The sequence below is a fragment of the Muntiacus reevesi genome, chromosome 4 (assembly GCF_963930625.1).
Source record: "Muntiacus reevesi chromosome 4, mMunRee1.1, whole genome shotgun sequence".
Taxonomy (NCBI): Eukaryota; Metazoa; Chordata; class Mammalia; order Artiodactyla; family Cervidae; genus Muntiacus; species Muntiacus reevesi.
The window spans coordinates 92,243,242-92,258,017 of NC_089252.1; positions in this window are offsets into that span (position 1 = coordinate 92,243,242).

Below are 14,776 nucleotides of genomic sequence, written 5' to 3' on the forward strand. Positions count from 1 at the left end.
ACCACATTCTGTCTTCCCATTGTTTCACAATAATTGTGATCTGCTGGTTTTCAGTGCTACTGTGGAGCTATCAGGAGGGAGATGGAAACCGAGCAAGTTAAAGTGCAACAAAGCTCTCTCCTCTGATGAAATTCTCCAGTTTTTCTTGAATGAACACTTTCCAGATTGCTACAAGTCTTTACTCATTTACAAAGTTCTGAAAAAGTTTATTCAGACAATACATCCAGTTTGGGCCTCGCTCTTATGAAGGAGGAAACTTCTGGAAGTCCTTACTCTATCATTTTCAATGATGTCACCTCTGTGCTTCTTTCTTCACCTACAAATGCAGGGTTGACTTATAGCCTGCAGTATGCTGGTTTTCCCATCTTTCTTCCTTTTTAAGCCTCTCCCTTATTTTACTTCTGGAAAAAATGAAGTGTCAAGATTGGGAAAGATGCCAGTATCAGATTTGGTAATTGTTCAGAAGATGAGGAGCATTGAAGACTAAGCCATATTTTTATTCATTTCACCCCATCCTAAATAGTGATCATCCTTCTAACAACATTGTTATTTACACTAAAATAAAACTTCACATATGTTAATTGACATTCATGTCCTGATCTTCAGAAGTAAATGTATAATGAGACCATTGCAAATGCTCAAACTAATAAATATAGGTTGGCTGCTTCCTTTTCAATCACATCAAGAAACACATGCTTCCTCTGCAGGGCTTTACCCCACCAATAATAGTTCACTTTTCAACTTTCCTCATCTTCACCTTCACTTGGTAGCCATTTTCCCAAAGAATCAAAGTTGCCAGTAATTTCAATTTTAATCAATGGATAACTATTACTAAATGTAGGAAACATCAACAATATCAAAGTCTTATTGAGATTTTGATGCTGGGCAGTTAGCTGGGTTCATCACTAAGTGACACATTCTTTCACCTTATCTAAGAAAGCTGAAAATGATTACCTATAATGAAACATTGAGGTCACCAAGGCTTATCTTAAAATCTGAACTTTTGAAAAACAGAGACCAATACTTATATACAAAATTCAGAGCTTTTTATAAAAATAAAAATGCTTTCTAGCATATGAAATAACCAATGATTCATAAGAACAAAAGTAGTATTCACCAGCTGTTACAAATGCCCTTTCCCATCAAACTTGACTTTTTACTCAGTGCTTCCCTAAATTCCAAATTCTTTTCTGCCTGAGGGAAGGAAAAGCATTTCCTCCTGCCAGTGACAGCCAAGACACTGCAGAACCAACAGCTGGCCAGAAGCTATTCTCCCTTCCTGTGGAGCAAGCCAAGCCATAAAAGTAGATCATTATGTTTCTAGGTGAAAATCCCAGATTGGTAGTTCTTTGATCTTTTTTTAAACATCTTTTGTTTGATGAACATTTAGTATACCATTTCTTTACACTCAAAAGTCTCTAGCATTTATGTAACCTAACCAGAAATATCTCTGACCAAATAGGATAATGAAAACTATATCAGTTGAGGTTAGAGTGTCAACATTAAGGCAAAACCTGTACCATAATATCTTACTACAATTAACCCACAAAAATATACACAAAATAAGGACAGTTATAGTCCTGAGGGCTCACTGGCAGCTGGGAAATGGAAACTTGTGTTTTAGTATAGCAAGTACTCACCAAGTGGAAACTTGATGTTCCAAATTTGTCCATAGTTTCTGGTTGCATTGGGGAATTCACTTACCCCTTATTACCTAAATGTTTAAGACTCAGAAACTGTTAGTAATTGTTTTTTTTTTTTTTTTTAATCTTTGGACTAAATTGTGAGCAAAATTTATTCATTGGCTTTTAAACTATTGTTTTAAAAGAAGGGCCTGATTCCCTATCCCAATCATAGAAGAGCCCAGGTATTTCCTAACTGTTCAGTGAGGCCATTTTGATGTGCCAAAGACAAGGTCACCAGTACAACTAGTGACTGCTCCACTGGACATATTTGTCTGCCTTCAAATTTGGTCTAAAACATCTGGATGGGACAGAAACTCACAGCCACCTTACTCATGGCTGCAGACAGGTTCTGAATGATATGGGTCTGGGGAGGAAACGGACACCAATGTCTTGGCTGCTTATTTTAATTCGAAAGGGAGATAAGGAAGTAATAACCTTTCTCCTAAAGTGAATATCAAGGAAGGAGCTAAATAAATTTTGCCTCTACTCTATCCACACCAATATTAATCTATACAAATACTGGTCAGTTAAATTAAATTGTGTTTATAAAGTGCTTGGCACCTGGGCCCGATACATAATAAGGTTTCCAGTAAATCTTAATGGCAATTAATAATAAATCATATTCAAAACTACTTTTATTTTGCATGCATTTAAAATTCTAACAGAGAAAATGACCTCAGTGCAAAGACACCAACACAAAGTGCTCTTTGTAAATACATCAGACATTATGCAATATTTCACATGTCTGAGGAGTTGGGTGTTCTGCTTTTGCACATGTATGAACATTAAGTGAGTGTCTGTTTGGGGAGTATAAAAAGAATACTAGCAACTAAGAAAACGAGGTGTTGAAGGCATATGATCACTTAATAGAACTGAAATGGGAAGTGCCTTCTACTTATCCCCTATGTGGATATGGTACAGCCAATGAACCAACCAATAGCATCTGGATCTTTATGGATTAAACAATGACATCCTACTTTGTCTCAATATCTTCTGTGTAAGAACGCTAAGTTAATGTCTGCTTTGATATTCATTTCAGGAAAATCATTGCCTTTATAGATTAATATATCTGCTTTCTATTTTCAGAAATCACACTTGAGTCACTTGTTATCATTCTTTTGTTACTTTAGCAGTTTTAGAATTATACCTAACTTTATCACTCAGGTGGGTAAAATCTGTTCAATCAATATATGGAGTGGTAAAAACATCAACTCCTTCTGTCTTCTCCAGATGGTTTAGAGATACCTTACCCTACTCAGTGCTTGAAATTGCATTAGTATATAAAGATATAAAAATAGCAAAAAAAAAAAAAAAGGCATTTACAGGATAGCATTCATAAGAGAGCAATGTGACATAACTGTGGCTACATGCTATACATGTTCAAATACCGGGGGATCAAATCCTACTTCCATCAACTACTTGCCTCTTTGGTTTCTCAACATCCAAGATCCTTTCTTTGTCTTTGCTCCTTAGTTTGCCTTGTCAGAAAGTCTTCCCTTTTCTCTCAAACCAAGTGATTAGTCAAAATCTTCAAGTTCCACATTCTTGGCAGGTCCTTTATATGTTGACAGCTTGTAACAATTACTAGATTTCTATCCTTCCCAGTGAATTGCTCAGAACACGTGACCACAGATGGCTTCACCAAAACAAAGTGTTGTGGCACCTGCCACTTAGGCTGGGATAACTGAAGAAGAGAAAATCCCTTCTCAGTAAGCACAGGACATTCTGGTTGCCATCTTGCTACCCCAAAGGAAGAAGTTGTCTGAAATCAATGCCAGTACTGAGGAAAGAAGTTTCAAGGTGGAGACACATATACTTTTGAGTACTTGGGCCCAATCATGCCTGAAGCCTTATATCAAAAGACTTTTACATTACATTGAGTAATAAGTTACTTTACATGGTCATGCTTACCTGAGTTACATTTCCCTCACTTACTGTTAAAGGTCTACTGACTAACAGTATTGCCTATAGCATTCTCAGTGCTGGGAATTAAATAGTAATCCCGCTTCACTGAACCTACATTCTTGTGAGAGGTATCAATGAGTCAATGAGTCATAACAACTGCTAACAGAGGATAAATACAGGGAGATATGGGAGCTCTCAGCAAGAGCACTGACCCAATTTAGGGGAATCAGGCAGAGAAAGACTTTTCAGAGGGTACACTATCATATGGGTTTCCCATCAACTGTTCTTAAGGAATTAATTTAAAGATGTTACATTTTCATCCTCAAACTGAGTACAGTGAGTAATAATACTGACACCTAGCCATAGGTATTATCATTATAACTCTAAAACCATCACTTTTCCTTAAAATTCCTACCCAGTAAGATGTTATCCCCTCATTCTCTTTTAATAGCTAAATTTGCATTATTCATGATTATTGCCTCTAAAACACAGATTATCACAGCTGTTCAGCCATCACATATATAGTTTCCAACCCCACCACCCACTCCCAATCAGAATTTTGGCCATAGCCCCAGTTGGTACTGAGAGAGAACACACAAACGTTAAATACTATAACAATCTGTGGTATAAGGGGGGTGGAAATCAGTAGCTGACAGTGCTGTAATATTATAACCAGGAAAACAAAAATATCTTATGCAAGTGCCCATTTTTTAAAAGTGATACCTTCTGACACAACAATTCTTTTGATAGGTTTGGTAAATTCACCCAAAATCTGATGGAATGGATTCAATAAAACCTTCCTTTTATGAATTCCTCACTTTAAAAAAATAGAGTTTGATCAGGATTTGAACAGTAGACTAAATGTCAGTAACCAATGAAGGACAATATAAATTTCCAAGCCTATATATAATTTTTAATTATATACCAGAAATTATAAGAACTTAAAAAGTTAAACTTAGTAAAATATTTAGTTAAAATTTTCAAACAAGTAAATACTTCAAACAATAATATTAGATTGTTCAATATCTGCTCTTACAGATTTTTCCCAATTTATTTGCTCTTTGTGGTTAACTACAAAAGATTTTGTGAGGAATTACTCCCTAAGAGATTCAGGGTTGAATGCTGTCAAGCTGTGCTTCAAAACACCCTTATAAAGAGTGAAGGAAAAAATAAAAGTAAAAAAAACAACAACCCTGAAATACAGAATTATGATGAAATTCTCCTTGACTAAGATACTTCAAACTTGGAGGAATATTTGAGACATGAATCCACAAGGGTAGCCAGAAGACATGTGATACCCAGCCTCTGGGACAGACACCAGTGTTTCTTGCCTCCTGTGTTAATGCCATTGTGTAGTCTCTTCCCACAATGAATAGGACTGGCCTGTGAAACCAATATAATATCGGAAAATGGAAGTGTGATTCCAAATAAAGACACTATGGCTTTTGCCCTGCTTGCTCTTGGACCAGTCGCTCTGGGGAAGTCCAACCTCCATACTACAAGGACACTCAAGTAGCCCTCTGGAGAATCTTAAGTGGGAAGAAACTCAAGCTTCTCACCAATAGCTAGTGCTAACTTGCCAGCCATGTGAGTAAACCACAGAAACAGATCCTCTAGACTCAGTTAAGCCTGGACAGCTGTAGCCCCGGTGGATATCTTGATTACAACATCATGACACCCTGCGAGCCAGAACTGCCCAGCTTAAGCCACTCACAGAATCCAGATCCACAGAAGTCATGCAGTCATAAATGATTATTGTTGTTTCCACTCAAACTGTCTGGGATAATTTGTTTTGCTATGACGTATAACTAATTTACTAGGCATGCTAAGTTGCTTCAGTTGTGTCCAACTCTTCACGAACCTATGGACTGTAGTCTGCCAGGCTCCTCTGTCCATGGGGTTCTCCAGGCAAGAATACTGGAGTGGGTTGCCATTTTCTTTTCCAGGGGATCTTCCCAACCCAGGGATTGAACCCCGGTCTCTTACATCTCTTGCATTGGCAGCTAGGTTCTTTACCACTAGCACCACCTGGGAAGCCCAATTTACTAGGCTATTAATTTCTTTATTCTCTAGATTGTAAAGCTATTGTTTATTTAATAATTGGGTGAAAAATTTTCTATGTATCTGTTAATGCTGATTACTGTTAAGAAATGAAGTGCATAATATTCTTTCAGTGATCTATGCACCTCAAGGTTGGGATTTGCCTGAGGCTGAAGAGGTCTATCTGTTCTTCTACTTGGTATATATCTAGTTACAGGGTGCTTTGGCATAATGAAAAAATAGCCCACCTACTCCTTCTGCAAGGCACTGTGTGTGAAAAGATGCTCATCCCATCCATGCACCTAGAATGACTCTCTGCACCTTGACCTTCAAGAAATCATAAAGTAGCAAAATTGATAAAATAAATAAATAAATATTCTCAAATTAAACGCCTCTGCAACATGTCAGCTATAAGTTTTCCAAGGTAAACCTGAACTCTTTCAGTGATGGGAACTCAGTACTCATCAGAATTCAATCAAAATCTCAAACAAATATATCCAAGCAAAATCTCTTTCTTCCTCTGGATTCCAAATACTGGCCTCAGACACTAAGTCCTGTTTCACTCTTGTCAGTCCTTCAGACATCTAAGGAAAATTTTATCTTCCTTTTGACTTCTCTTCATGTAGGGTAAAGTATTTGGCTCCAACTATTCCTCCTAAGACATGATTGAACCCCTGATAATCATGATGCTTTTCTCTAAAGTTGGCCCAGTTTGGTTTTAATTAGAACCCAACAACTAACAGTCTAAAAGGTCTGTGGATGCTTTTTTGTTTTGTTTTTCCCCAGAGATTGAACTTGGGTACTTTTAGATGTAACAAACCCTCTTTATTTCCCGCAAACCCCACAATGTCTTCTTGTCTTATAGATCACTTCTTGTCACCCATTTCTTTCCTATCTGGTCAATGGTTCCTATAATACAACAAATATTCCTAATGTCGAAAGGCTTATAACTGCTGCTGTTCATGTTGCACATGCCACAGGTAGAGCTGATACAGAAAGCTTCTTGTGGTTATTATTGGAAGGCAATTAGGGCTTCATCGTCTTCTTGCCTTATTCTTAAGCATACCAAGTTAACAGGTACTGATCAAGCATTTCCTGAACACCTCAAACCAGAAATTGTGTTGAATAATACAGGACAAAACTGGTCTGTCTATTCCTCAAAGACGAGAAGGAGCTCCCCTGCATTAACCTAGCACATAAAGATGACTCAGAGTGTGATAATAGAGGAGAAAGCAGAAGATATGCTGCTTCAACTGGGATATCAGGCCAACAACCAGCAAATCAAAATATAAACAATATATGCAAATTTTAACCAGGGCAAGAGGTCTACTCCTTGATGTAGTGAAAGGAGGGGATGTAGAAGGATAAACTCCTCACAGGACAATTAATAGTCTGCTCTGTCCACCTCAGGAGCCTCTCAGGAGAATGACCACTTTGGGTGTGTTTAATCAGTATCTGGCAATGGCTAACTCTGCCTTTGCTCCTGTGTTGGCAACCTTAAGGATTAAATGATTTGGGGGGTTGAATACAGTGTGATTTAGTGATGATATAAATTTGGGAGAGTTAGACCTAAGGTCTCTTTACCTTTCTGTTAAGGAAAAACTTACAGCAGGTCAAAAATGTAGGCAGTGAGTTGTTCTCAGAGAGGAATATTAAGGTGAAATAAATAATCCATGGCACACCTCAAGAGGTCTGTCTTTAAAGTTTGTTTCACAGTACACACTTCTTTGCAAGCCCCAAGGAGGATAATTACTTCTCCAAATATCGGCCAAAGGGAGAACAAAATCCAGCATACAATAGCACTCAACTTTTAATTCCAGTGGCAGCCAAAACACCATTAAACTCTACTCCAAGTCTTTGAAGTTCTAAAAAGTTTGGTCAGAAATTAGTATACGGTCAAGTATCCAATTTAATAGCTAATGCAGTTCCCTGTCTAGTTGAGAAGAACATTCAAAGTACAAAAGAGTGGTGTAGGAAGCTTTAAAAATCCAAAGGAAAGTAGCAATTCTTTCAGAACAAGTCAAAAGAGAATGTGGACATCATAACCTAGTTCCACTGGATCACCATTATCCAATCATATTAGACACTCTTGAGAAGCAGAAGCAATTACTGGTTAACAGCGTGAGCTTTCTTCAAGTTCAGAGAGACCTTAGTTTGCCTCCTACTCTGAAGCCTGCGTTGTCTTGACTCAACCACCTAACTTCGGTGACACTCAGTTTTTTCATCTGAGATTGCAGGTAACAGTAGTACTTACTTCACTGAGAGTTTGCCATGTGCCAAACTCACAGCTATGTGACACATTTTCTTTTTTAATCTTATTTGGTATACACTTTACCACTTGATAGAGAACACTGAATAAAAAGCAAATTTGAGGGGAAAATTACCAATTCCATTTATGACATGTAAAGTTTGAACTATTAACAGGCCAGAGAGAAAAAATGTGCTTTAACTTGGTCTTCATGTCTTTGAGCAACATTTCCTAGTCTTCCGTAAAGCCAGCTTAGAATTTTAGACTTGCCTTAACTTCTCAACTGCCTTATGAAAGGAGCCTACATTCTAGACAATACCTGTATATGTACCTGATATATGTATCTGACAATACTGTATATGCAGTGGCTGAAGGCTTAACCTAAGATTGTATCATCTAATAAGCAACTACATTATATAAGCACTGCTTGTCAGCTAAGATCTCTACTTTTCCCCTCATAAGTAGATTTTAATCCAGATCATCCTGATACAATTCTTGGATTTTTTGATACCTCTGAAACTTCACTGTAATCAGAAGTAATCTTAAGGGAATTACTCACCTTTTAGCTTGTCACTTTAGATTTTTATTTTCATTTTGGCATTTCTCACAGTAGCTCTCCCTCCCAACTTTGATATTATAAGTAATCTTTCATGATGGACTTTAAGACCTCCCCCTACTTCCCATCTCCCTCAAAACAAACCTCTTAGTTCTTGATGAATAGAAATGGAGAAGCATTTCTAACATTACCTGGGATGTCACAGCAACTGACTTAACATGTCCACACAATTTTCTAACATGATCCAGTGTTGAGCAACTGACATATTGTTTACATCAGACAACAGGATAAAGCCTTTGTACTTCTGTCTATCCAAGGATTAATACTCGGGCCATGAAAGAAAATGTACAACATAAAAAATATCAGAAATTTAAAAGACAAAAGTTTTCATGCAGAAAGAGTAGTTTCCATTTTCTGTAGGATGGCAAAGTTCTATGTTCATAGCTACTATATAAGGACAAACATTATTTAAAAGTTAGCCCCATACCTCACTAGATATTGAGAAACAAAGCTATGAAAGAATTAAAAACAGATATTGGTTGCAAAATTTAATCAGTAAAGTTATATAGAGAACATATCAAAGTTTGTTTTTGGTTTTTTGTTTTTTTAACATAGAACAAAAACAAATACCTAGGAGTGTGCCTCAAGCTATGAATTTCAGAGTGTCCACTGACAAAGACTATTATGGGATATAGTGTTTAGAAATTTACATGGGCTTTTTAAAAAAATTTATTTATTTTAGTTGGAGGCTAATTACTTTACAATATTGTAGTGGTTTTTGCCCTACATTGATATGAATCAGCCATGGGTTTACATGTATTCCCCATCCTGAACCCCCCTACCACCTCCTTCCCATCCCAGCCCTTTGGGTCATCCCAGTGCACCAGCCCCAAGCACCCTGTATCATGTATCAAACCTGGACTGGCAATCTGTTTCACATATGACAATATTCATGTTTTAATGCTATTCTCTCAGGTCATTCCACCCTCACCTTCTCCCACAGTATCCAAAAGACTGCTCTATACATCTGTGTCTCTTTTGCTGTCTCGCATACAGGGTTATCATTACCATCTTTCTAAATTCCATATATATGCGTTAGTATACTGTATTGGTGTTTTTATTTCTGGTTTACTTCACTCTGTATAATAGGCTCCAGTTTCATCCACCTCATTAGAACAGATTCAAATGTATTCTTTTTAATGGCTGAGTAATATTCCATTGCATATATGTACCACAGCTTTCTTATCCATTCGTCTGCTGATGGACATCTAGGTTGCTTCCATGTCCTGGCTATTATAAACAGTGCTGTGATGAACAATGTGGTACACTTGTCTCTTTCAATTCTGGTTTCCTCAGTGTGTATGCCCAGCAGTGGGATTGCTGGGTCATATGGCAGTTCTATTTCCAGTTTTTTAAGAAATCTCCACACTGTTTCCCACAGTGACTTTACTAGTTTGCATTCCCACCAACAGTGTAAGAGGGTTACTTTTTCTCCACACCCTCTCCAGCATTTATTGCTTGTAGACTTTTGGATAGCAGCCATTCTGACTGGTGTGAAATGGTACCTCATTGAGGTTTTGATTTGCATTTCTCTGATAATGAGTGATGCTGAGCATCTTTTCATCTGTTTGTTAGCCATCTGTATGTCTTCTTTGGAGAAATGTATGTTTAGTTCTTTGGCCCATTTTTTTATTGGGTCACTTATTTTTCTGGAATTGAGCTGTAGGAGTTGCTTGTATATTTTTTGAGATTAATCCTTTATCTGTTTCTTCATTTGCTATTATTTTCTCCTATTCTGAATGTTGTCTTTCCACCTTGCTTATAGTTTCCTTTGTTGCGCAAAAGCTTTTAAGTTTAATTAGGTCCCATTTGTTTATTTTTGCTTTTGTTTTCCGTATTCTGGGAGGTGGGTCATAGAGGATCCTGCTGTGATTTATGTTAGAGGGTTTTTTGCCTATATTTTCCTCTAGGAGTTTTATAGCTTCTGGTCTTACGTTTAGATCTTTAATCCATTTTGAGTTTATTTTTGTGTATGGTGTTAGACTGTGTTTTAGTTTCATTCTTTTACAAGTGGTTGACCAGTTTTCCCAGCACCACTTGTTAAAGAGATTGTCTTTTCTCCATTGTATATTCTTCCCTCCTTTGTCGAAGATAACGTGTCCATAAGTACATGGATTTATCTCTGGGCTTTCTATTTTGTCCCATTGATCTATATTTCTATCTTTGTGCCAGTACCATACTGTCTTGATGACTATGGCTTTGTAGTAGAGCCTGAAGTCAGGCAGATTGATTCCTCCAGTTCCATTCTTCTTTCTCAAGATTACTTTGGCTATTTGAGGTTTTTTGTATTTCCATACAAATTGTGAAATTATTTGTCCTAGTTCTGTGAAAAATACCGTTGGTAGCTTGATAGGGCTTGCATTGAATCTATAGATTGCTTTGGGTAGTATAGTCATTTTCACTATATTGATTCTTCAATCCATGAACATGGCATATTTCTACATTTATTTGTGTCCGCTTTGATTTCTTTCATCAGTGTTTTACAGTTTTCTATACATAGGTCTTTTGTTTCTTTAGGTAGATATATTCCTAAGTATTTTATTATTTTCATTGCAATGGTGAATGGAATTGTTTCCTTAATTTCTCTTTCTGTTTTCTCATTGTTAGTGTATAGGAATGCAAAGGATTTCTGTGTGTTAATTTTACAACCTGCAACTTTATTATATTCATTGATTAGCTCTAGTAATTTTCTGGTAAAGTCTTCAGGGTTTTCTATGAAGAGGATCATGTCATCTGCAAACAGTGAGAGTTTTACTTCTTCTTTTTTCAATATGGATTCCTTTTCTTTTTCTGCTCTGATTGTTGTGACCAAAACTTCCAAAACTATGTTGAACAGTAGTGTTGAGAGTGGGCACCCTTGTCTTGTTCCTGACTTTAAGGGAAATGCTTTCAATTTTTCACCACTGAGAATAATGTTTGCTGTGGGTTTGCCATATATGGCTTTTATTATGTTGAGGTATGTTCCTTCTATTCCTGCTCTCTGGAGAGTTTTAATCATAAATGGATGTTGGATTTTGTCAAAGGCTGATTTTGCATCTATTGAGATAATTATATGGTTTTTATCTTTCAATTTGTTAATGTGGTATATTACATTGATTGATTTGTGGATACTAAAGAATCCTTGCATTCCTGGGATAAAACCCACTTGGTCATCATGTATGATCTTCTTAATATGTTGTTGGATTCTGTTTGCTAGAATTTTGTTAAGGATTTTTGCATCTATGTTCATCAGTGATATTGGCCTGTAGTTTTCTTTCTTTCTTTTTTTTTTTTTTGGTGGCATCTTTGTCTGATTTTGGTATTAGGGTAAATGAGGTCAAAAACACTCTGGAGGGAACCAACAGTAGAATAAAGGAGGCAGAAGATAGGATAGGTGATGTAGAAGATAGAATGGTGCAAATAAATGAAGCAGAGAGGAAAAAAAGAAAAAAGAATCAAAAGAAATGAGGACAACCTCAGGGACTTCTGGGACAATGTGAAACACCCCAACATTTGAATCATAGGAGTCCCAGAAGAAGGAAACAAAAAGAAAGGCCATGAACATACACACTGAGGAATCCAGATCTGAAAGAGACACGTGCACCCCAATGTTCATTGCAGCACTGTTTATAATAGCCAGGACATGGAAGCAACCTAGATGCCCATCAGCAGATGAATGGATAAGGAAGCTGTGGTACATATACACCATGGAATATTACTCAGCTGTTAAAAAGAATTCATTTGAATCAGTTCTAATGAGATGGATGAAACTGGAGCCCACTATACAGAGTGAAGTAAGCCAGAAAGATAAAGAACATTACAGTGTACTAACACATATATACGGAATTTAGATAGATGGTAGCAATAACCCTATATGCAAAACAGAAAAGGAGACACAGAAGTACAGAACAGACTTTTGAACTCTGGGGGAGAACGTGAGGGTGGGATGTTTTGAAAGAACAGCATGTATATTATCTATGGTGAAACAGACCACCAGCCCAGGTGGGATGCACGAGTCAAGTTCTCGGGCCTGGTGCTCTGGGAGGACCCTGAGGAGTCGGGGGGAGAGGGAGGTGGGAGGGGGGATCGGGATGGGGAATACGTGTAACTATAGGCTGATTCATGTCAAGGTATGACAAAACCCACTGAAATGTTGTGAAGTGATTGGCCTCCAACTAATAAAATAATATTTAAAAAAAAAAAGAAAGGCCATGAGAAAATACTCAAGGAGATAATAGTTGAAAACTTCCCTAAAATGAGGGAGGAAATAGTCACACATGTCCAAGAAACTCAGAGAGTCCCAAACAGGAAAAACCCAAGGCAAAACACCCCAAGACTCATATTAATCAAATTAACAAAGATCAGTCACAAAGAACAAATATTAAAAGCAGCAAGGGAAAAGCAACAAATAACACACAAAGGGATTCCCATAAGGATAAAAGCTGATCTTTCAATAGAAACTCTTCAGGCCAGAAGGGAATGGCAGAACATACTTAAAGTAATGAAAGAGAAAAACTGACAACCCAGATTACTGTACCCAGCTAGGATCTCATTCAGATATGAAGGAGAATTCAAAAGCTTTACAAACAAGTAAACTGAGAGAATTCAGCACCACCAAATCAGCTCTTAAACAAATGCTAAAGGATATACTCTAGACAGGAAACACAGAAAGAGTGTATAAACGTGAACCCAAAAAACAAAATAAATGACAATGGGATCATACTTATCAATAATTACCTTAAATGTAAATGGGTTGAATGCCCCAACCAAAAGACAAACACTGACTGAATAGATACAAAAACAAGACCTCTTTATATGCTGTCTACGAGAGACCCCCCTCAAAACAAGGGACACATACAGAATGAAAGTGAAGGGATGGAAAAAGATATTTCACACAAACGGAGACCATAAAAAGCAGGAGTAGCAATACTCATATCCAATAAAATAGACTTTAAAATAAAGGCTGTTAAAAGTGACAAAGAAGGACACTACATAATGATCAAATGATCAATCCAAGAAGAAGATATAACAATTTTAAATATATATGCAGCCAACATAGGAGCACCGCAATATGTAAGGCAAATGCTAACAAGTATGAAAGGGGAAATTAACAATAACACAATGATAATACCCCACTCACACCTATGGATAGATCAACTAAACAGAAAATTAACAAGGAAACACAAACTTTAAATGAAACAATGGACCAGCTAGACCTAATTGGTATCTATAGGACATTTCACTCCAAAACAATCAATTTCACCTTTTTCTCACGTGCACAAAGAGCCTTCTCCAGGATAGGTCACATCCTGGGCCATAAATCTAGCCTTGGTAAATTCAAAAAAATTGAAATCATTCCAAAGATCTTTCCTGACCACAATGAAGTAAGATTAGATTTCAATTACAGGAAAAAAAAACTATTAAAAATTTCAACATCTGCAGGCTAAACACGCTTCTGAATAACCAACAAATCATAAAAGAAATCAAAATATGCATAGAAATGAATGAGAATGAAAACACAACAATCCAAAACCTACAGGACACTGTAAAAGTAGTGCTAAGGGGAAGGTTCATAGCCATACAGACTTACCTCAAGAAACAAGAAAAAAGTCAAATAAATAACTTAACTCTATACCTCAAACAACTAGAGAAGGAAGAAATGAAGAACCCCAGGGTTAGTAGAAAGAAAGAAATCTTAAAAATTAGGGCAGAAATGAATGCAAAAGAAACAAAAGAGACCATAGCAAAAATCAACAAAGCTAAAAGCTAGTTCGTTGAGAAGATAAATAAAATTGACAAAGTGTTAGCCAGACTCATCAAGAAACAAAGGGAGAAGAATCAAATCAAAAAATTAGAAATGAAAATGGAGAGATCACAACAGACAACACAGAATTACAAAGGATCTTAAGAGACTACTATCAGCAACTATATGTCAATAAAATGGACAATTTGGAAGAAATGGACAAATTCTTAGAAAAGTATAATTTTCCAAAACTGAACCAGGAAGAAATAGAAGATCTTAACAGACCCATCACAAGCACAGAAATTGAAACCATAATCAGAAATCTTCCAGCAAACAAAAGTCCAGGACCAGACGGCTTCACAATTGAATTCTACCAAAAATTTAGAGAAGAGCTAACACCTATCTTACTCAAACTCTTCCAGAAAATTACATGGGCTTTTAAATGTTTCATTGGCTCCCTCCCCCTAACAATTTGTAGAAAAGAGTATCTGACAAAACTTGTGACTTCCAGACTTTTTTGCTAAAAACCATTATTTGTGACATTTTTCTAGAATCATTTT